The sequence below is a fragment of the Castor canadensis genome, chromosome 10, assembly GCF_047511655.1.
Source record: "Castor canadensis chromosome 10, mCasCan1.hap1v2, whole genome shotgun sequence".
Lineage (NCBI taxonomy): Eukaryota > Metazoa > Chordata > Mammalia > Rodentia > Castoridae > Castor > Castor canadensis.
In genome coordinates, this window is record NC_133395.1 from 29,878,948 (window position 1) to 29,902,520 (window position 23,573).

At 35.6% G+C, this 23,573-nt stretch overlaps 1 long non-coding RNA gene across 2 annotated transcripts in view; it reads right to left on the bottom strand.

Moving 5' to 3' along the window:
* The window catches only part of LOC141411444 (uncharacterized), a 203,911-nt gene that overhangs the window by 144,622 nt on the left and 35,716 nt on the right, over window positions 1-23,573 (bottom strand). The window contains exon 3 of one of the 2 annotated variants that reach the window (XR_012436192.1): window positions 23,096-23,183. The exons of the other annotated variant lie outside the window; for it this stretch is intronic. This is a non-coding gene — a long non-coding RNA (uncharacterized lncRNA). The remainder of the gene's footprint in view (window positions 1-23,095; window positions 23,184-23,573) is intronic. 2 annotated transcript variants of the gene reach the window in all.

Here is a 23,573-nt window from a genome sequence, read left to right on the forward strand (position 1 = left end):
TATTATGTTCTTGGAACTGTAGTGATCTGTTTATCTATCCAGCTATAGATCTATCATCTATCATTATCTAATCACCCTGAATTCTTACAGCAAACTTAAGTGTTACTGCCTCCATTTTATAAATGGTAGAAGTGAAGCCATGCATCTTCTTTAAGTAGAAAGAAGTACAACTCATGTCCAGATACTCTCCCCATGGCTGTAGTAAGAAATAGGTGACACATGCAAATTTGAACTTGGAGAGTTAAATAAATATATAAAGAAAGTGTAATTAATCCATGAGGCACTTCCAAGGTTAATTCCAAAGTGGAACATTACTACCCTTGGTCCAAAGGGCAGAGGAGGCGGTGGACATCAGCAAGCTGTGAGAAGAGAACCGTCTTTTAGAAACTATGAACTTTAGTCAGGGACATAGCCAGCCCATGATGACCACACAGAGGAAGCTGGTGACTTTCGGTCCCTGACCACATACACATACTTCCATCTTATGCTGGTCCCTACCACCACTACCTTTGACAAAACACAGCAAGAAGCCAATGTTTTTATGAGCATATTCTTCAAGGCTGTTGAGTTTCACATCTGAGTCAGTAAGTACAGTACAGAAATCGAGACCACAGAACCTTAGGAACTAGGAGGCCCATAGGTAACAAGGACATGAAAATATTGGGGAGGATGACTAAGCCTCTAGACTGAAATTGGGGGTATAACACTATCAAGAGTCAGAAATTCTCTATCTGGAATAATGGAGGAGATGAACCAAACCAGGGTAAAATATGCGTATATACAGAAATGTCACAATGAAAACCCCTGTATAACTATCATATGTTAATAAAAATGTTTAAAAATTAAAATAAATCCATCTTAGTTAGAAGGTTAAAAAACAAAGGTATTCTCCATCTAATGTCTGGCTTGCACAGAGGTAAAATTTACCTCTGTTGTTTGCTGAGCTTTCCATTGCATTGAAATGTGTATATACAGTTCTGCTATGCAGTTTGTTTTGAAAACAAAAACCTGTTGCAACAGGACTGCTATATAGAGGACAATTTGAACATGACAAACTTATGTTTTCCTACACACATTTTGAGAAAAACCTGGGTGAATGTAGGGAACCGCATCCAGGATAGAAACACAACACACACACACACACACACACACACACACACACACACACACACACATCCCTCAAGAATCCACCAGAATCCACCAACCATCTCAGTTCATTGTGTGTGTTGTGAACCATTCCTACTCATAGCTGCTATTACAGTGTCCCATCCAATTGCATAATTTTACAAAGTGTAGTGATTCTCAGGAAAGCATATGACACATTAGAGCAGAAGTGAGTGTACATAACTTATGGACCAAAGTCTTATCTCAACAACTGCTGCTCCGTTACATAAGAGTTTCCAACAGTTTCAGAAATGTGAGCTATTTGGGCTGTATCATGGTTACTCTTATAGACTCTCTTACTTTTCCTTGTGTCTGAGCCCATCCTCTTCCCAAATACCTCCTGAGGGATTTCTCTCCACTTGTTCAGTAGAAGATCATGTGGAAAGACTATGAAAACAAACCAGGGCCCATTCTCCCAACCAGTAAGAAAAGAAGGACTTAGGTTTAAACTCCTTCTATGCTTTAGGCCAAAAGTTCTTAATGCCAGTCAATGGAGTGGTCCATCTAAAGTCCCTAGAGTCCTTGGAAAAATATGAAAAATAAAGCAATATGATTCTTTTCCAGAAAGTGAGATTTATTGAATTCTAAGAATTATTCTTTGTGCTGCTTGTTTTTATATGAAATGGTTATTTTTTGTTACAGTTTTTCTTAACATCATTACTTACAAAGAAAAAAGTTTTAAAGTCTGTGCCTGATTTTTAAAAATTTTTTAGCAGATTTTAAATCCCCAAATCTAGGACTTACTTCTCCAGACATGCAGTTCTACTTTGCTAATCCCTTAGGACATATTCAGGTCCTCTGTCATATTCTTATTGTGGCATTTTCACAGATATGCTGTCAAGAGAGCAGACTCATGACTACCTGTGAAAAAACAGCCCAGATGGCTTTACGTCTCCATAGAAATACTCTAAAGTTTTAATATGTCCAAAAAGCTAATCTCCCATATTGTATCACTTTCCACACTCAGATAGTATAAGCACAGCTGTCAACTATAGACACAAAGAAAGAAGAGCAGATGTATAACATTTAGAGTCAGTGTACAACCCCATGTCCCAGATAATGAAACAAACCTGGGAGGGGGGAAATCTCAGGCCAAGTTGGGGAGCTAGAGGAAAGGAGATTTAGTAGGAAGGGGCCTGGTCTCAGAAGCCATAAAGTAGTTATTTTGCTCTTACATGAAGATGACTATACCATCTGAAACTGAAAGGGAAAATAACTTACACAAACTGAATTAAATATAATAAAACACTTATTCGGTTTTAATTTTTTATTTCATTTCTTATCTCTCAGTCAGGTATCTCTCAGGATATGCATATGCACACTCTCTATCCTCAAGAAACTTAAAATGTGTGTTTGTGAAAAACATTAATAGGAAGGAAGGGAGGGAGGGAGGAAAAAGAAAGAAAAGAGAAGAGAAAAAATGTACCAGAGTCTAAACTCCATCAACAGTCACTCAATGCTTTTGGACTGAATCTTGCCAGTATACAGATGTACCAGGTCAAGTGAGATAATCACACCCTGGAGGGCCTGTTGGGCTGGCAGGGCACAGGAATCCAAGGAGATCTTCATTTAAATTAATTATTACAGGATTTACCTTTGTCTTAGCAATTCCTGGATTCCTATTATCTTTAATCTACTGAACCATAACTGAGATTCAGGAAGGGAATTTAGGTCATGTGAGGAAATTATCATTATGAAACTCATTTTGACTTGATATTTTGGGAGATTATAACCTTTGCAACATACCCTCTATAAATTAAAGGCTACTAATACTTACCTTCGGTTTTACTTAAGAATTTTGATGAGACTTTCTGGCATTTCAAAGCCTGTATTACCCAAAGAGATCACACATTATGTACATCTAGTTTTATTTACTTTTTTGCTGTCACTTTCACAATTATTTTTTGTTTCATGGTCTCCAATGTCTAGGATAATTGTTTGATAATTTCCCCCCTTTTTCCTGGTACATTTAAAGTTCAATTTGAGTGCACAACCATCCCCCTCCCTCTTTAAGAAACAACAAGAATGTTCATGTCTTGTTTTAACAAGTGGCTTGTCTGCCCCAACTTCAGAGTCAGAACTTTACACTATAAAAAGGAGACAATTAACTTTTTGCCCTGTGAGAAAAGCAGAATATGTCAAGCCTCTACTTAAGTTTTTTCTTTATCCTGATGAGTCTCTTCATGAGTTAATTTCTTTCATAGACTATATAAGCCCCTTAAAGAGCAAGTACTGTTCCCTGACAAGCACACTGGCATGCAGTAAATCATTAATTTTGCATGGTGCACATATGCTGTCTGCTGGACTGTGTATTGTTTGGGACTTCCTCCCATTAATATCAACGTTGCTGTGTGAGGGTTGGCATTAGATATTTATCTAACTATTATCAGCAGTCCAGACAGACTCTTAGAACCTCCCTTTAACAAGTCCAAGTTTCAGAGTTCACAAGGCTTAAACCTACATGAATACAGTGGTATTTTTTTATGGCAAAACAACAGCTGCAGAAGCAGACTCAGCAACACACCCTGGCTGAGTATGTACAGATACTAGAAACAGGTGCCCCTCAGCATTGTGTGCCTTTAAAAAATGGCACTCATTTGTCCATCGGATCAAGTTTTATATAAAGTGTGCTTTAGAGGCAAGTAAAGGAATTCAGAAACATGGTCAAATGAAATACTAAGGCTTTCAAAAAGCAAAAAAGGTAGAACTTAAAAATGTAAGCAAGAGATTACTTTTATTTTACTGCTGGTTAAGTATTCTATTTTATGACAATCCTAGGAACCAGCCATCTGCATAATAAAAGTTACTTTAAATATGCAAGAAAATTAAATTACACCATCTTCTTTCTCTTTCTTAGACTTGGTCTGGCCTTCCAGCTTTATACTCCTTGAAGAAAAGTTGAAATTTGGCTCTGTGTGGGAGAAAGAGAGGCAGAGTTGAATGTGATCCTGATCAAATAGTCTCTTGCAGCCTCGCTCTAGGGTGGTACACGAAGACTGGAAAGAGTGAGCCTCCAAGCCCCCAGCGCAAAGGCAACACCTTCCCTGACCATGCTGCCAGAAGGCTCCACAGGGAGTGCCCAATAAACGTCAAGGTTGTGTGGCTATTTCAACTTTAAAGTTAACTTGCACAAGTTTACTTGAAAATTAACACTGCAGTCATACAGAAGGGGAAAGGAACGTGTGTTGTTTCCAGACATAATTGAGATTGAACTCTAACCAATTCAGAAACAAGCGTTACTTTCCGCAGCCCTAGAGAAGCCAGCTTTCCTGCGCCAGAAGGGAAGTACTGCAATCGTCATGAACACAAAGCACTCAGTATGTAGCCTGCAGAAAGAAGCAGCCTTCCCTTTCCAGCTGGCCATTCATCTTTGTGTGTCTTTATGGCAGGGGTGGTGTGTGAAGGAGTTTGCTTCCCCTAACATACAAGTGGTGCTTCTGGGATATACAAGGCCTCCAATACCATCTGTGTCTGAGGCATTGCTGACACAGGACAGGGCCCAAAGACCACTTTTCAACCTGCTATGTGCTCATCGATACTGCTAGTCTATCCCCAAGAGCTTTGAACATTTACCTGACTTACACAGAGCCTTAATTTTCCCCAAGATTCACAGTGAGGTCAGCAGTGGCCCACTAAGGACATCAGAAAGAGTCTCCAGAGTCATTATTCAAACTTATCAGACTTCTGACTTGTGAGTGATCTCCTGGGAGACCTGCCATGGTTAGGAGAAACAGCCTTGATTTGGAGACCAAGAATACCCAAGTTATGTAAAGTCCAAGTAAAAATAACATTTCTGCTGCTACTTTTTCATTTTAGAAGTTTCACATTTCATCTCCTGCCACTAAACTGAGATGTAAGGGTGACTATTGCTGACTCACTGGCTTGTACACCTCTTGGAGTTTCCATCTTTGGTGGAGAGCCAGGTCTTTGATATAGAGTTAAATAAGAAATAACATATGAATGGAGCAACTGAGAGAAACAATTCTGTTAATCATAACAGCAATATTTGAAAACTATTTCATTGTTACGCCATCTTTATTTGTTTGTTTGTTTTTTGCTACGGAGAATTGTGGAAGTTTCAAGCAAGGGATTAAAGGGTTTATGTTAGTTTAATATTTAATAACCTTCCTCAATTCCATTGGTAAGAGAAGGAACTGAAGGGTCACTATTGAATGTAATTGATAAAAAGATAATGAATGAAATTTTAATTTCATTCCTAAATCCTGAATGTATTTAGCTAAGTTTTGTAAATATTGATAAACCTTTTACAAATAAAGAGTTGGTAAGAGCAGAAGCATGATCATCTTCAGGAACAGCAGCAGCAAGAGGTCTGGGTGGGACTAACACATGTGACATTAAATATGTTTCAGTTTACTTGGGGGGAGAGGAGTTATCAGAGCAAGATAACTTTTAGCAGGCTGAGAGATTGGAAGAGTGAAGTATCACAGTATCAAAAAGCACAGACTTTTTCATAAGACCCACCTGTACTCAACCCTGGCTCTGCCACTGAGAACCTAAACATATAATCTAAACTCTCTCAATCTTATTTCTTTTAAACTACCTTTGGATGTGTTGTGCTGACTAAATGAAACAGTAGTTATCTAAAAGATAGCATCTATTTCTAGGTGTACATAAGTGTCAAAAACAAGAAAAGGAAGTGAAGATGGGCCACTTCATGCTCAGAAGTAGGCCAATTGAGAAGCAAAAATTTGAGGAGCTGTAGGGATAAAGAACCAGGTCTAAGTTTTCAGAAGCCAAAGAGTACCCCAACAATAGGGGACCAAGAAGTGGACTTAGTGATCAAGACATACAACCATTCAAAATTCTAGAGACAAGACCCACCAGACACAAGACTTGAATGTTACAATGACATCACATAATCTCTGTACCAATAGAAAGTGAAGCGAAATAAGAACTGAAGTGGACTAGGTAACTTCAGCAACAGTGGGAAAGGCAACCAAGCAATCCAGATAAAGGGCAAAAAATAGGAGCAGCACATCATGGGACAGGTTAGCCTTTGAAAGGTGAAGGATAGAACACCATCAGAAAATAGAAAATGAGTTTCCGAAGATAACGGTTTTATCGCTGTGCCACTGTCCATGCGTGAAATGGTCTCACTGATTCAGACCATCTAAAGCAGAAGCTAGTAATGGGGTAGAGTTCACAGGTAGAGTGCTTTCCCAGCATATGTGAGGTCCCAAAACAACTCAATAACTAAAGCAGAATCTACATGTACATTCACTCACTGAAAAAAGACCTAGAAAAGCAGATGAAGAAAAGTCTTAGTGTATAGCAAATATTTTGTAGATACTTACTTTTTAGCCATATTCTATAATATATAGACATGAGTTGTCAACACTCTCTAGGAGAAACCATCCAGTCTTATGATTTCATATTGGTTTCCATTATTGCTAAAACAAATTACCACAAAATTATTCGCTTAAATAAACATGAAATCAGGTGTTGGCAGAGATGTGCTCCTCCTGGAGGCTGTCAGGGAGAACCTGTTTCTTTCGCTTTGCTACAGCTACATCCTTGGCTTATCGTCCCTCCCTCTATCTACCAGTGTAGCATCTTCAAGTCTCTCTGTTTCTTCCCCAACCTTTGACTATGGTGCTCCTGCCTCTTTCTTATAAGAATCCATGAGATTACATTGGACACACTGGGATAATATAGGATAATATTCCCATCTTGAGATCTTTAACTTAATCAAATTGTCTAAGTTTCTTCTGCCATATCAGGTAACATTTTCACTGATTTGGGTGCTTAGGAAGTATATATCTTTGAATAGCCATTATTCAATCTACACAACTTTAAATACTAGATTTTTCTGGCAACATTCAAATTCTTATCTCAAGTTTCAAACTCAACCCTTAAACTTCAGACTTAGTCAATCAATAGTTTCCCAACATCTCTACCTAGATTTCTAACTGACAACTCAAGCTCAGTATATCTAAAGGCAAACTATTGAGCTGTGGTTTGCCCTCCACCCTGCAGTTTTCTGCATTTCAATCCATAGTAAGTATATCATTTCTGTGATAAGGCCAAAAGTCTTGAAGCCATTCTTCTCTCTTTTTCTCACATTCTATATCCAATGACCATAAGCATTATCTATGCAAAAACATTGCATATAAATATTCACAACAACTTTCTTGGTAACAGCACTTGCATGGGAATAACTTAAATAAATATCCATTACAGGTGAACAGATAAACAAAATGTATTACATGAATATAATGATATACTATTCATCAATAAAAAGAACTATTCATGCATATGACAACGTGGACAAATCTCAAAATAACTATGCTGAGAAAAATAAGTCATAAAAGAGCACATACTGTGTCCATTTATGTAAAATTTTAGAAAGCTCAAAGTACTCTGTAGTGACAGAAAGCATATCAGCAGTTGCCTAAGGATTTGGTGCTGAATATACAAGATTGGGTGGTGGTAGAGGTACGAGGAAGGATCACAAAAGGCACAAAGAAACTTCTGAGAGTGATGAATACGTCCATCATTTTGATTATGATGGTGAATATACATGTCATAAGTACACATATATGTCAGATAATTGATTAGATCTTTAGATATCCAGTTTATTATACCAGTTATAGCTCAATAAAACTGCTAGCATATTCTTATAATTATTAAGAAAATATGTATTGTTTTTGAAAATATGAGGTTGCCTTCATACACAGGAAAGGTATTTTAAGTGATTCAAAACTGGAATAGCTACTGGTATTTTGTCAATAATGAAACATCATTAAAACTACTGAAATTGTCATAATTTACTCAAAATACTCATATTACTCAAAATTACTCAAATTTATTATTTTCCTGTTCATTTCTTTATCAGAACACAGTTTTATTTCAAAGAAAAGAAGAGACACTAAAATGACAAGTTTTTTTTAAGTTTTGAGTAGGAAAACCATCTTTGAAAATTGCAGTTTTAATGTAATTTTTAAAAGTAAATTATATACTCTGCTTTCCAGAAAAATGACAGGAAAATCAATCTGCAAAGAGTTGGAAATGACAAATATTTCATTACAAATCATCCAGAAATTGTGGTTAAAATACCACCTGCATCCCCCAAGGGATAAGGAAGGGATATAAGGAAGCTTATAAGGAAATAGAGAGAGCTCTTGCATACCAAAACTGCAGATAGAACTGCACTTTTAACTACTCAGTGGAGCTGGGTTTGTTAGTCTCAGTTATTAAGAGTCTGAATTCTCATGACTATTCTGTGAACAAAAAATGTGGCCTGGGCTTAGAAGATGCAGAGACTTGTAAGAACTCCATAGTGTTAAGGCATTCAAATGATTACATCCCAGTAACAAATAGGTCTACCTAATAACACAAAAAAGAAAACAAGAAATACCATCTATCTTAGTTTACATCCAGGAGTAAAAGGAATCTCCTCTGAGAATTTCTCATCACAGGGCTACAACTTCCATGGGTTGTGTTTGGAATTATAATATTAATGAGTTTGGCAAGCCCAGAAGGGGTATTAATGTTAAAACTACCACAAAGACAGTAGTAAGCCTTAAAAGAAATGTCTTTTGTCTTTCAAAAGCAAACTCAAAATTTCTCCAGAAGCACAAGGTGGCAGACAGCTGAGTAAAATAAATAACATAATGCAAGATATGCAAAAAGAATTCAATAAAGACATAAAAGTCCTGAAAAAATTAAATTGAAATTTTGGAAATGAAAAACTCAATAAGTCAAATAAAAACCTTTTAGTGAAAGCTTCAACAGAAGACTGAATCAAGTGGAAGACAATGTCAGTACTAGAAGACAAGGTAGACAAATTAAAAACTTAGATGATTAAAAAGTAAAAAATTTTTAAAGTATGAACAGAACATACAAGATCACTGGGACACCATTAAAAGATGTTTCTAGTCATGGGCATAGAAGAAGAAGAACAGGTAAAGGCATAGAAACATATTCAATATAGCAGAAAATTTCCAAAATCTTGGGAAAGATATGGACATCCAAATACAAAGACCTTTAGGACTCTAAAAAGAAATGACCTGAAAAGATGCCCCCATAGACAACTCATATTTTAGTTGAAATCTCAAGTGTGCACAACAAAGAAAGACTATTGAAAACTGCAGGTGAGAAGTACCAAGTCACATACAAAGGCAAATTCATCAGAATAATGGCAGATTTTTCAGCAGAAACTAAAAAAACCAGGAAAGCATGGAATAAAGTACTCCAAGCAATGAAAAAAAAAAAAAAACTGTCAACCAAGATTACTGCACTCAGCAAAGCTATCCTTCAAAATCAAAGAAGAAACAAAGACCTTCTGAATAAACACAAACTAAAGGAATTCATAGCCACTAAGCCAGCACTGCAAAAGAAATACTACTCTCAGAAGAGGAACTACATGGACTTTCAAGTAGTATACCATAACTGTAATTTTAAAAACAAGAGCAGGGGAGGTTTTGGGTCAAGATAATAATCTGAGTATATGAATTAACAACTTTCTCAAAATCCCAATGAAATATCCATAAAGATATTTGAAAGAGAATAAATGTATATCCATGCAGAGAGAGGGAGGGAATTCTATCAGCATAACAGAAACATGGCAAGTTATAAGAAGAAAGAAAATATTGAAATCTTATTTCTAGATAGCCAGAGTAGAAGAACCCTCAGCCCAGAAAAAGACCAGGCCAGCGTAGGAAATCTTTCTTCCTGCCAGTAAATGAAGACTTAGCAGGTGTAGAAAGCAAAATGGGTGACCCTGGTAAAAGGGTTGTATATGAAGAGCAGGGCCAAGTCATCTGCTCACCTTTCCCCTCCACACTCAGAAACACGGTTGCAGGAGCATTTGTGCCAGTACAAAACCAGAGATGAGTTTACTGAAGAAACTCTGTCATTGTCTTGGAGAGTGGAGGTCATCCTTCAGGAAGACAGTTCCCCTCATGTTGACCTTTTGGATGGAAGGAACTTTGTGTTGTTTCTTTTTCCCCAATGACAAGTCAGTTAAAGCCATTTGCAGGTCTTCACAAGGAAACTCAATTCATTCAAATAAGTCACTGTTGTTTAATGCTGGGAATACGTTCTAAGAAATGAAACATTAGATGAATTTTTTTTTCTGCTGACATCATAAAGTGTGCTTATCAGAATCTAAATGGTATAAGTCAGTCACTAGATGTGGCCTCTTGGGGATGCTAAGAGAAACAGTAAACATGAAATGTGTGAGGTCATGGCCAGTGTAACATGCACACTGATTTATAGTAAACTGTAGAAGGAGTACACTCTAAACAACAATAAACTAGAGTGTAGTATACATACTTAAGATAGCAACATGGTATTTGTTATCATTATCAAATATTATGTAACATATGTAAATGTATGATATATTTTTATGCCACTGGAATCACATTATATTTGTTCATACCATCATCACCACAATCAAAGTAGTGTGTTCTGTGAGATTTTAAGATAGCTATGACACTAGGTGTCATAGTTGTAGAGACTAAAAGCTCAAATTCCTGATGCAGAGTTAGCTGTAGTACAGTCACTTCTGGACTGAGAAGGAGTAAAATAGCAGTTAACTTCAAATGGTTTTGCAGCTTGAATTTGAATTTTATACCTGGAAACTTCATCTGATTTTTCCAGTCCTTCCAATGATCTTCTAACCTACACAATATCCTTAATAACCACCACATACCTTACAATAAGAACCCGACTGATAGACTGTGCATGTGATTTCCTAATATTGTAATATATCTCCTAACAATCTGTGCTCCTGCCTAACCTCACATCTATGCCAATAACCAAAAATATCCAGAAGGAATCAGATAAAGTTTAAAAAACAATATAGTGCTATAAGACAAGAATTTGCTAAAGTGATCACAGAATTGTGATTAGATTCAATATGAATTATACAGAATGAGAGGTACACAATGCCAGTTGGGCAAATAATACAAAAATAAGAAAAGGAGACCATCAGTAATTACAGGAAAATGTTCAAGAAAGGAAAAAAAGTCACTATGAGCCAGAATAAATTCACCAAAAAAGCCATAACGAATTAACCTCAATTTTTTTTGAAAATTTCATCTAAATAAATTAAGCTTGTAAATAATGGAAAAACAATAAATATGGAATACATGAACTTCAGCAATACCTTGGATGGGGTTCTTTGTCATATCCCTACACTCAGAGCAACTAAAAGAAGTTTCTGGAGGTTTACTCATAGGCTTTGTTCCATGGTTTGTCTTGCTTTAGAGTGTCATCTGATGTATATAAAATCATTGCAAGCCTTCTAATGAAACTTCTGGATAGGACATACGCAGTGGTCATCTAAGACACTATAGCAATATTGCTTATAAACAATTCAGTACTCATAACATCTGCAAATAGACTAAATTGAGCATGTAGCATGCCTTAATTGGCTGCACTAACAAGTTGGAGCTTGTAATTTTCCAATAGTGTTTTCAAGATCTCCTACTATATGTGGGTAGATATATTTACCATGTCAGGAGCATTCATTAGACTAATATATGTAAAATGCTAAGCACAAAGTTGTCACATAGTGTTTAATAAGTGTTAACTACTATTATTATTACTATCATTATTGTTATTAAAACTAGCTAATAAAGACCTGGCTGTATGCCCATAAGTGTAGATTGCTGGTGCAGTTCTCTAACCACAAACTCATTCAGCCTGAAGGAGAGGCGGTATTACTAAGGGGATCACTACACGGTAAAGGAAACGAAAGAGGCATCAGTTACAAAAGCTGCAATAAGATATGTGTATACATACATGCCCAAATACTTCCATGTATCCTGTGAATATTTAAAAAGTGTCTGTGGTCTCAGTAACTGCGTACATGTTAGCTGAATAACTTAATGTATGTAGACAAAGAGAAAGAACCTTTAGAAAGCAAAGACCATGGTACTGTGTGTGTGTGTGTGTGTGTGTGTTTGAAGTACACTACAGTAAAATTGTCTTGAATAGAGTGGATAACAAGTATTAGAAAGTAGAAAATTAGTTTCAGAAATGTTTTTAAATATATATGGGGCAGAGTAATGAGTGAAGCCTCAAAGATAGAAATTGAAAGGTGAAATAAAAACCTAGAAATTCCAGCCCCCTTTTCTTGATCATACCACAAATGATTGAATTCCAGTGAGTTATTAAGTTAGCATTAGTTCTGCATCATGATAGTTTTTCTTACTAGGATGATAAATGCATATTAATTTGGTTGTAATGGGTAGTGATTGTAACAATCACATTTCTTAAAATGGCCCTAAATGTACTCTTAAATTTCTTACTGGAACAGTGTTTGATACTTTAGAATATAGGGTGTATTTGTGTAATGTTCAGAATGACATTAATAAAATAATCTGCTAAGGGAAAAAAGAGAAAGTAGGAAAATAGGTTAGATAGCAGAAATAGCTGATCTAATGAATGCATGTTTATGCTTATCAAGCTAACAATGAATTTGGACTTTAATTTTGATTCCTAATGGAGGGGAATGGCATAATGAGAGTAGAGTTTAAGAAAGATTTTAGACTATAGGGCAGCTTGGTAAATAAGTCACTAGAAGCAAGAAGAAAGATTACAAGCATTCCACATTAATGATGTGCTCATTATTTCATCCTATAAATTTATATTTTATTTTTAATTGACAAATAATAATTTACAATGTAATGCATGATACATGCATACTTTGTGGAATGACTAAATTAGACTAACATATCAGTTGCATCATCTACTTATCATTTCTTTGTGATAAGGACATTTTAAGTCTACTCTTTTAGCTAGTTTGAAATACATAATACATTATTATTAACTATGGCACCATGCTATGCAACAGTTCACTTAAACCTGAAATTTTTCTAACTGAAACATTTCACCGTTTGACTAACACAACTCTTAATATCTTCCCTTTCCCTCATCACTCTCCCATCCTACCCCAACCCCAGACCCTGGTAACCACCATGCTTCTGTACCTATGACTTTGACTTTTTAGATTCCACATGTAAGTGAGATCATGAGTACTTCTCTTTCTGTGACTGGCTTATTTCACTTAACATAATGCCCTCTAAGTTCATCCATGTTATCTCAAGTGGCAGTTTACTCCCTTTTAAAGACTGAATAATATTCACATATAATAATATTCCACATTTTCTTTGTCCATCCATCCACTAATAGAGAAATTTGTTGATTCCATAGCTTGGTTATTGTGAGAATGCTGCAGTGAACATGGAAATTCAGATGTCTCTTTGACAATGTAATGTCATTGACTTTGAATATATATCCAAAATACGATTGCTGGATTATATGGTAATTCTATTTTTAATTTTCTTTTTTTTTTCCTTTTTCTTTTATTATTCATATGTGCATACAAGGCTTGGTTCATTTCTCCCCTCTGCCCCCAACCCCTCCCTTACCACCCACTCTGCCCCTTCCCTCTCCCCCCCTCCCCAATACCCAGCAGAAACTATTTTGCCCTTATCTCTAATTTTGTTGTAGAGAGAGTATAAGCAATAACAGGAAGGGACAAGGGTTTTTGCTGGTTGAGATAAGGATAGCTATACAGGGCATTGACTCACATTGATTTCCTGTGCGTGGATGTTACCTTCTAGGTTAATTCTTTTTAATTTTCTTGAGGTGAGGAACCTTCACACTATTTTCTGTAATGGCTGTACTAATTTACATATCCAACAGCAGTTCTCTTTTCTCCACATTCTCACCAACACTTGTTATCTTTCATCTTTTGATAATAGCCATTCTAACATGTCGGAGGTGATATCTTATGTTCTTAATTTTCATTCTCACATGATCAGTGATATTGAACACTTTTCATGTATCTGTTGGCCATTTGTATGTTTTCTTTGGAAAAATGTCTATTCAGGTCCTTTATCCATTTTTTAAAAGGGTTATTACTTTCCTTGCTATTGAGGAGTTTCAGTTCTTATATACTTGGGATATTAGTCCCTTGCTAAATGTATTTATAAAATTTCAATTTTGTTAATTGTTTCCTATGCTTTTAGACTTTTTAGTGTGATTCAATAATACTTTTCTCTTCAGATCTTAAAAAAGTCTTTTATCTTTTGCTTCAAACTTGAAGTGAGGGATTGCTCATTTCCATTGTTTAATTAATTTATTTTACTTTTAAAAACCAGAGTAAGATAATATTTATTATCAGCTTCAACTGTTCATAGCTAGGATATGATATGCTCTGATCTGTTGGGATAAGGAAGGTCTCTAAAGGAAACTAGATGTTTAGATGACACTGACGGGCAAGAGCCAGAAGAACCTTAGAGGTTCAACTTGAATTATGAAATGTGAGGAAAATAGCTTATCTTGATGAGGTAAATTTAGAAACTATATGTAAAAAGAACATATCTCTAGTGTATTTATTAGTCACAAACTCTTTTTTCAATAACAACAAATTAAATTAACTTGGTATCCAAGTTAATTTTTATATCCCTCATTCTATGATTCTTTATCTCTATCACGTAGCAAATAATATTTTCCCAATATTTTAATTTCTCAGTTGAGACATTAAAAATTTATATCCAATAATTCTCAAATTTAAATCCATTTCCCATATTAAAATATATGGAATTAGAACAGATGTTTGTCTTAAGATAGCCCCAATGGCGACATTAATTCTCAGTTGTTTTGTTGCCTTGTCCATGGTTAAATGTAAACTTTTTGTGTTGGAAACCATGAAAACCTCCATATAACTGAGAAATTAAACCACTGAGTAAGTAGTTAGGATAGACCAAGAAAAAAAAATGTATTCTGTGTTAGGAAATGTAGGAGTAACAATTGTCAAGCACCCAAAAGTTTTGTTTATGCATCTGCTTACACAACTTTCAGTCTAAATTACCTTAATAAAAAGGAGAGAAGTTCTTTTTCTATAATTAACATCCAATAAAGTGATGATAAATGATATGTTTACTTATTATAGATTAATGTTCCATATATCATGTAAGTTTCAGTTATGAGTATTTGTTTCAAATGCTAGATATTTTAAAACCTTGTCAATAAAAATGTCAAATTTTCCATTCCTTATAGGGGCTTCTAGAACATATAAACTCTGTACATTTTTCTGAGTTCAAATTCATCCAGTTTGTTGAATTTTCTCTTGGTTCTAGGGCACAACACTTTCCTAGTTCCCTCTAAACTCAGTACTCTCTACTTCCTCTCCCATCTCCCTGACCTCTTTATGTTGGCACACTCCAGAGTTTGCCTCTAGATTTCTATTTTCACATATGCATTCCTTTGGTGACTCAGTCAAGTCATAGCTTTAAATTCTATCTTTACATAAGTGACTCCTGAATTTCATCTCCAGCATGAACCCTCTATCCAACCTCAAAAATTCAGTGATACCTGTGTGTCTACTAGGCAGCTCCAACTTATGGCCAAAGATCAATTCTTAATAATTCTCCCAAAAAATTACTCTCATCCCAGTTTTTCTCATCTCAGTAATTCTATTCTTCCAGGTAGACCAGTGATCAATAAACTTTTTTCTACAAAGAAATTATGCACATTCCTCTTTTTATTTTTAAACATATATATGTATGTATTTTAATGTTAAAACCATTATTTATTCCCAAACCATACAAAACCAAGCCACAAACCAAATTTGTACTTTGCACCATAGCTTGCCAACACTATGGCTTATACCAAAATCCTTGGGTTCATTATCAATCTCTGAATTTGTTTCATAATCCATCTCTAGTCCACTGGTCAATGAAGAGGGCTCCACTTTCAAAATACATCCCAAATCCTACCACTTTGCAACAATTTCTCTTGCTCTGAGCCATTGTCATTTCTCATCTGGGTAGTTGCAAAAACCTTCTAACTTACCTTCCTACTTCTAAGATTTCTCTTCTTAATCAATTTTCAAAACAGTGTTAAAATCCCCACTTTCCACACAGGTCACTACACTACACAGGTAGACTACACTACTAATGTGTAGTCACGACATTACTACATACCACCCTTCTGCCTAGATTATTCTTCGCTCAGATGCTAAAAGCATTTACTCTACCTCCTCCAAGTGTCTACTTAGATGTCAGCTTTTTAATCGCCAACATGATAAAAATGGAAACAACTCCTCAATATTCCGTACCCTCTTTCGTTTTTCTTTATCCGTCGTACAGTTTATTCTCACATATACCATATATTGGTACTCAGTGATCTCGTTCATAATCTACAATTTGGTTCCAGGTGGCCAGATTTTGCCTCTTCTGTTCATTCCTATCTATTCTTTGCTGGCAATTGTAAACATCCAATAATTGTGTGTTGGATTAATCAATTTATGAACCTAATGAAAACACAAGTTTCTACATAATTCAATGATTATCAGTTTTTCTTGGGTATTTGGTCAGAATATCAAGGAAAGATCGGGTCTATTAAATATTACTGGGCCCATCAAGAGCCAGACAGAAGAACATCATGGTTTGGGAACATAACATACACTGAGCAATCAGATGTGAATACAAGCCCTGCCTCTACAACTTTCCGGAGGACAAGTTACTTAACCTCTCTGTGTCTGAGACTTTTCACCTATAAAATGTGTGTGTGATAAATCTTGAATTACTGATACAGTTTAAAACAAAATCATATGAAAAGTTTAGCACAGCACATAGCACATGGCTGTTACATGATTGTATGCTTCTGTCAAAATTCACAGAATTGTGAAATAAAAAGAATGAATTTCACTATGTGTCAGTGATGCTTTACAGCAAAATAGTAAGTAGGAATATTACTGCAGATGTGTGGAACTAATTATAGTAGTCAGAATTACTTTATTCCTCTTCATTGTGAAGCAAAATCCACAGGGAAAAAAAAATCTAACAACCTCAGTGATAGAATTTCCCCACTCAATGCATAGGGACGTAAAATGTATATGCTTCCCAATTCCAGGTAAAAATAGTTATTTCAAAACAAAAGTATGTGCTAGCATTGTAAAGCCATGAGCTGATTCGCTTGTCTCTGTCTTGGGAAAAACTGTAATTATACAACTTTATCCAAATATACAAAATAACCTATTATGGTTTGGATCTGAAACATTCCCCAAATGATTGTGTGTTGAATGCTTGGCCACAGATACAGCAATGTTCAGAAATGGGACTTTGGACAAGTGATTGGATCATGAGGACTCTGACCTCATCAGTGGATCAGTCCATTCATGGATTCATAAATTGATGGGTTGTTAAGAGGTGACAGAAACTTAGGGAGTGAGACCTACTTGAAGTGAGTGAGTCTTGGGAGCATGATTTTCAGACTGTATCTTTTCCCTAGCCCTCTCTCTTTCTCTTTCTCTCTCTCTCTCTCTCTCTCTCTCTCTCTCTCTCAACAGCTTTTCCCTGTCATATATACCCTCCTCCTTCATGATGTTCTGTCTTGCCACGGGCCTATAGAGATGAGACTAAGAGACCATGGAATGAAACCTCTGAAACTGTAAAGCAAAGTAAATAATTTCTCATTTAAGTTGATTTTCTTAGGTATTTTGGTCACAGCACACAAGCTAACATTTAACCATATTATAATAGATGTACAATTTTATAACTCTTCATGCTTTAAAAACAAATGCCAATCACTCATTTAAAGCAAATGCAAAATAGTTATCCTTAAATGTAAAATCACTTAAAAAAACTCAGTATGCTTTCTGATTATATGTTGAAATAACATTCTAATTTTTTACTATTCTTTCAACAAATCAACTAGCAATCCATTGTTAGGAGAAAACATCTAGACGTTAATGTTATCCCCAGGTCTAATGAAAGTTACACAAAGGTGTTTCAATGAGTAGAACAGAAACAAAATGTTTGTATATATGTGTATGGTTCAAATAACCCAGCTTCCTCAAACATAAAAGCAGGAGAGTTTCCCATGTGGCAACATGCAATGTCATCAACAGGGAAGTGTGAAATCTAACCTTTATTTTCTGTTTTGGTTTATTTTATTTTTGTTTTGTTGTTATTTGTTTTTTGAGACAGGGTCTTGCTATGTAGCTCAGGGTAGCCTCAAACTCACTACTTAGCCCAGGCTGGACTGGGACATGTGATTTTCCTACCTCCGTCTCGTGAGTGCTGGGATTACAGGTATGCACCGCGATGTTCAGTTCCAAGACTTTGTTTTTTAGAGGTTATAATTCAAGGTAATTTTCCTTCACATTTTAAAAAATTAATTTCCCCTAAAGTTTTTGCAAGGCTGATTGCCATATAAAGAAAAGCAAATAGAAAACAACAGAAAATTATTTGTATAAAGCTAATAAACAAATTTCTGTAGAAAATTTCACATTGTATGTATCTTGAAAGAAAAGAAAATCAACAGTTGGTATTTTCTAATACCTGTTTAAGGACTCAAGCCAAGATTACTCAGAGATTTAGCTAGACATGCTAAATAAATATGGTAGAAACAGAGTCCATTTGAATTGGATTTGAACAGCTGTCTATGGTATCTAGACCATAAATGATACTGTATTTCAAAAACAAAATGCTAAATAGTTAAGTATCTTTAGGGCTGAAGCTAGAAGTCCAAAGCCAACTCATTTTCTGTAAGTTGTTGGATTTCCCAAGATATTTCTGAACACCTGTTCCAAGGAAATATTTTCTATGCTTAAATGGTGAGAGGATTCAAATCAAACAACAAGGTCACTATGACATGGGCTTGAATTCTTAAACTAATATGTGTAAGAGAACAATTGGCAAGGGTAGATTTATTTTTCTAAAGAATGTAGTTCAAAGGCAATTCCATAAATGGCAGATGGCAAATTAAAGGGAGGGATGATTAGAATTATGGAATATATGCAGCTCAGTTTTTTGTTGTGAGAACTATTTGTAAACACCAGATCAAGTATAGTTTTAGAAATTTAATATGCAGAGCTTAATACAAAGCAGAATTGTTTGTGGACAATCCTGCTTCTTATAATGAAAACCCCTACCTTAGGTTGAGCCCTTTGCAGGCATCATAAAGAAGCTCACAGCAAGCTAGAATCTGAGAGAGTGTGGTGATGGTTATATAAATGGTTGCAAATCAGACATAACAAATAAATATAAAAGTAGAAGTAGGGTCCTAGAGCCCCCATGTGATCTTACTTTATGCAGTTTGGCACAGTCAATTAACAGTTAAATATTGTGTGCACATTTCTGGTCTCCACAAATTACAAGGAACATGGTGATTCTGCCCAATGTTCAAAGCAAATCAATACAGATAATCAAAGTGTTGAAAAACAAGGCCTATGGGCAAAGGTGAAAGGAACTGGAGCCACCAACTTTAATTCTTTTAGGTCAGGGCTTTCACGTCCTGCCTCTTTTGAGTCCCTTTGGAGCACTGAGCATGATGCTTCAGATGAAGTAAGTCCTTCCTTAGTCAAAGCCCATTGGTTGACTTAGGAGGAAAAAGTGAGAAGGACATGGTAACAGTCTTCAGCTATGTGGACAGTTATTATTCTGAAAATGCTAACCAGCTGTCCTTGCCTCCATCCAGTTTGGAGAAAATATCAAAGGCAAAAAGTAAGCCAGAAAGGTTAGGGTTCATTTATATGGTGACCAAATTTTCCAACTGTTCAGGACTTTTTCACTTTGACCAATTAAAGTTCTCTCCTGGGAAAGTCCTGGGCCAATGAGGTTGATGGGTCATCCAACATTGTAGAGTTTAAGGCAGGGGAAATTCTGACCTGACTGGGAGAATTTAGCAAAATCCTACCTGAGTGCAGTGGGAAAAAACTAAGTGTCTCTTCATGAGGTTTTCTGGCCATAGTTCCTGTAAATATCATTACTATCACAATTATTAATTATCAGGGGCAATGATTTCAATGATAAAAACAGTAATAATTTATTTTTCATCAGTGTACTCATGTTAGCTCACCGAAATACCATTAAATGTGTGTTTAAACCTAGAACAGAAGACCTAAACATCATCGACATTAATAAGAAAATAAGTTGCAACATAAGAGTACAATAGAATAACTAGTTGTAGATGCATAGCAAACTAGTTTATGCCCTTTCAGGCTTGAAGTTGGTCAGACCAAACAAAACATGGTCTAGTGGTGGATAGCAAGATTTGGAGTCATGCAGGTCTAGGGATGTGTGTTGATTATGAAAAGGTCTTAGACCAATTACTAAATTCCCTAAGCATCTGTTTCCTCATTTATAAAATGGAGATAATGTCATTACCTACACATAATAACAAGTTTATAAGATTTTCTTTAGTGAGTCTTACTGTCAAGTGATAACATAATGGAAAACAGGTCTACGAAATATGTATTAACACATATATGTATGGAAATGTCATAATGAAACTCTCTGTATAGCTATCCTAAACAAATAAAAATGCCTTTTTTAATAAAAAAAATTATGGACAAGGAGGTAAAACAGGTCCTTTCTAGGGGTTGATACCAGTAGGAGGGGGGAGAATATAAGGAAAAGGTGAAGGAGGATGGGAATATTATATACTCATATATGAAATGGAAAAATGAGACCTGTTGAAACTATTCTAAGAAGGGGATAAAGGGAGTGAATTTAACTAAAGTATATCATAAGCCCTTTTGTAAATGTCACAATGTACCTCCAGTACAATAATAATATACTAATAAAAATAAAAATTTAAAAATAAAAACACTATATGAATAATCAAAAGTAAACAGAACTCATCAGAGAGAGGTGGAAACAAACCATGGAAAAATATAAGTTAAAATTTACATTTATATCAAGTCTTCTATTTTTTATTTTGCATAGACAGGCTACACTCAAATTGAGAGCTGTATCTTTTTTAGCTTAAGAAGATCAAAGTTTGGAGTTGCCTGAAAGGTTGGTGAAGGAGGGAGAAAAAAATCTCAGAAAGGAGGTAACAGTAGAAACAGAATACAAAAATCTGCATGGATTCATTGGTTCTACCAAACATCTGAGGAAAAAATAATGGCAATCGTACACAAACTCTTCTAGAAAATATTGAAAAAAGAATTTCACAATTTATTTAGGCTAGTATGAAAACACAACAAAGATATTATAAGAAAAGAAAATTATAGACCCATATTTTTCATATTCACAGATGTAAATATCCTTAACAAAACACTCCCAAATGGAATCCATGACTATATAACATAGATCAAGTAGAGTTCACTACAAGCAATGCAAAGTAGGCTGAACATTGATATACAATCATTGTATTTTATTATTTTAACAGATTAAGAAAGAAAAGCTATATAATATGCAATGTGTGTACAGATAGCATTTGACAAATTTAAAAATCTATTTTTGTTAAAAACTCTCAACAAGTCACAAATAGACAGCAGTTTAATTTATGTATGTATTTATGTATATATGTATGGATGTGTTTATTTTTGCAGTACTGGGATTTGAACTCAGGGCTTTGCACTTGCTAGGCAGGTACTCTACCACTTAAGCCACACCTCCAGTCCAATAGGAGCTTTCTTAATATGATAAATGATCTTTATATAAAACACATGACTAACACAATAATAGTGAAATACTGAATGTTTAAGATTGGATAAAATAAAGGAAGAATGCTAATTTCACTAACTTTTCAATATTATATTAGAGGTCTTAGTCAATTTAATAAGGTAAGAAAGGAAGGAAATAAGGAAGAATTAGAAAGAAAAAATGAATGAATTAAAAAGAAAAAGCTTATTTTATTTATTTATGCTGGGTACCAAACATAGGGTCTATGCTTGTTAGGCAAGTGCTCAGCCCCTGAGGTAAATATCCAACCCCTGTGTTTATTGATAATAACTGTCTACAAAGAAAACCTAAGAAATCTAAAAAACATCTACTATAACTCATAATTAAATCTAGTCATGTAGCAGGATATAAAAACAATAAAAAGCCACTTTTAATTCTCAATTCTAAAATATATGAAAAAAATGTAAAGCTAGTCTGTTTATAAGAGAATATTTTAAATCACAAACTATGTACAAATAAATTTAATAAAACTGACTTCAATACTTAACAGAAAAATTAAACGAGACCTAAATAATGGAAAAATAACCCATTTTCATTGGTTGGAAAACTCAATATTAGATTGGCAATTTTCCCCAAATTTGTCTGCATACTTACACTATTCATATCAGATGGAGTGATGAATGATGGCCCCAGACTATTAATCATCTTCAACCAAGCTTTCCCAATGACAAATCTTGACCTACAACTGCAGTGGCACATTTGCATGCTTGTACAACATAAATACCATTAGCCCTACCTAAGAGCAATCACCAAATGCATGCATTTCCTTTATATTCTTCTACAATAAGTTGCAGAGGAAACTATGGATGAATTGATATGGAAGCAAGCAACTCCATCTAAGCTTTTATATAACTACACATCCCTAACCTGAAACTACTGATTACCTATTATATTCATTGTTGTGTATGTGACAATACAAATACATATAATGCATAATCTATACATATATTACAAATAATACTAAAATAAGCCTGATCTACCTACCACTAAGCTTAAGAAACCAAACAGTACCATACTGGCAAATCCCTGGGGGTCCTTCTCTGCTACAGTCTCATTGCCTCAGGGTAAACACTATTCTGAATTTTATGCTCATCATTCTTTGATTTGCTTATTAGTTTTACAACATACTGTGTATCCTTAAGCAATATATCATCAAATTTCATGGTTTTGCAATTAGTAAAATTATAGCTTCTATAATTTGATTTTTTTGCCCAACATTATTTTTGAAATTAATTCATGCTGACATTGGTATCTATGGATCACTAATCTTTACTGCCAGAAATTATTCCATTCTATTGTGCTTTATCTATTCTCTTCAAATTTGTGTTGTTTCTCTACTACAATTAATGTTGCTAAAAATAGTGAATGGACCCTCCCCCCCAAAATCCTCCGATCTCAGGGGGCCACCTCCACCAGTTTCCTCCATACCCCTCTTCCGAACTTACCCCCGAGCCCAAGGCCTACAAGCTTCATACCTTGAAGTAGATCTCGTCCACCACCTCGTGGTCTCTCTACGTAGTTCAGGCTGGTTTTAAAATTGTGTGGAGAATTCCAAGATGGCGGCTAGAGGTAGGAAGCAGAAAGCGACCCTCCTATAGTGAAATCTTGGAGAGACACTGGAGACAGACTTTGCAGGCATAATCACTGAGAAAAGGCATAACTTTGACCCCTCCACATCTCCAGCTGAGGCAGAGAATCTCCACTTCACGTTAAACGGAGAAACGAGGAGGGCGCCCGGGGCTGCCAGTGGCTGGCGCCGATACGGCTTGGGAAGACGCGGACCAGGTGAGCTTCGCGGTACCACGGTAGCCCCACAGACAAGCCTGGGCCAGAGCAGCCTAGCCCCCTGGACAGACTGACCTCCACCCGGGAAAAAAAAAAGAGAAACTGAGTAATAAGCAATAAGAACAGTTAAGACACGCTGGGAAGAGGGTGGGGTGCCCTGAGCGCTGA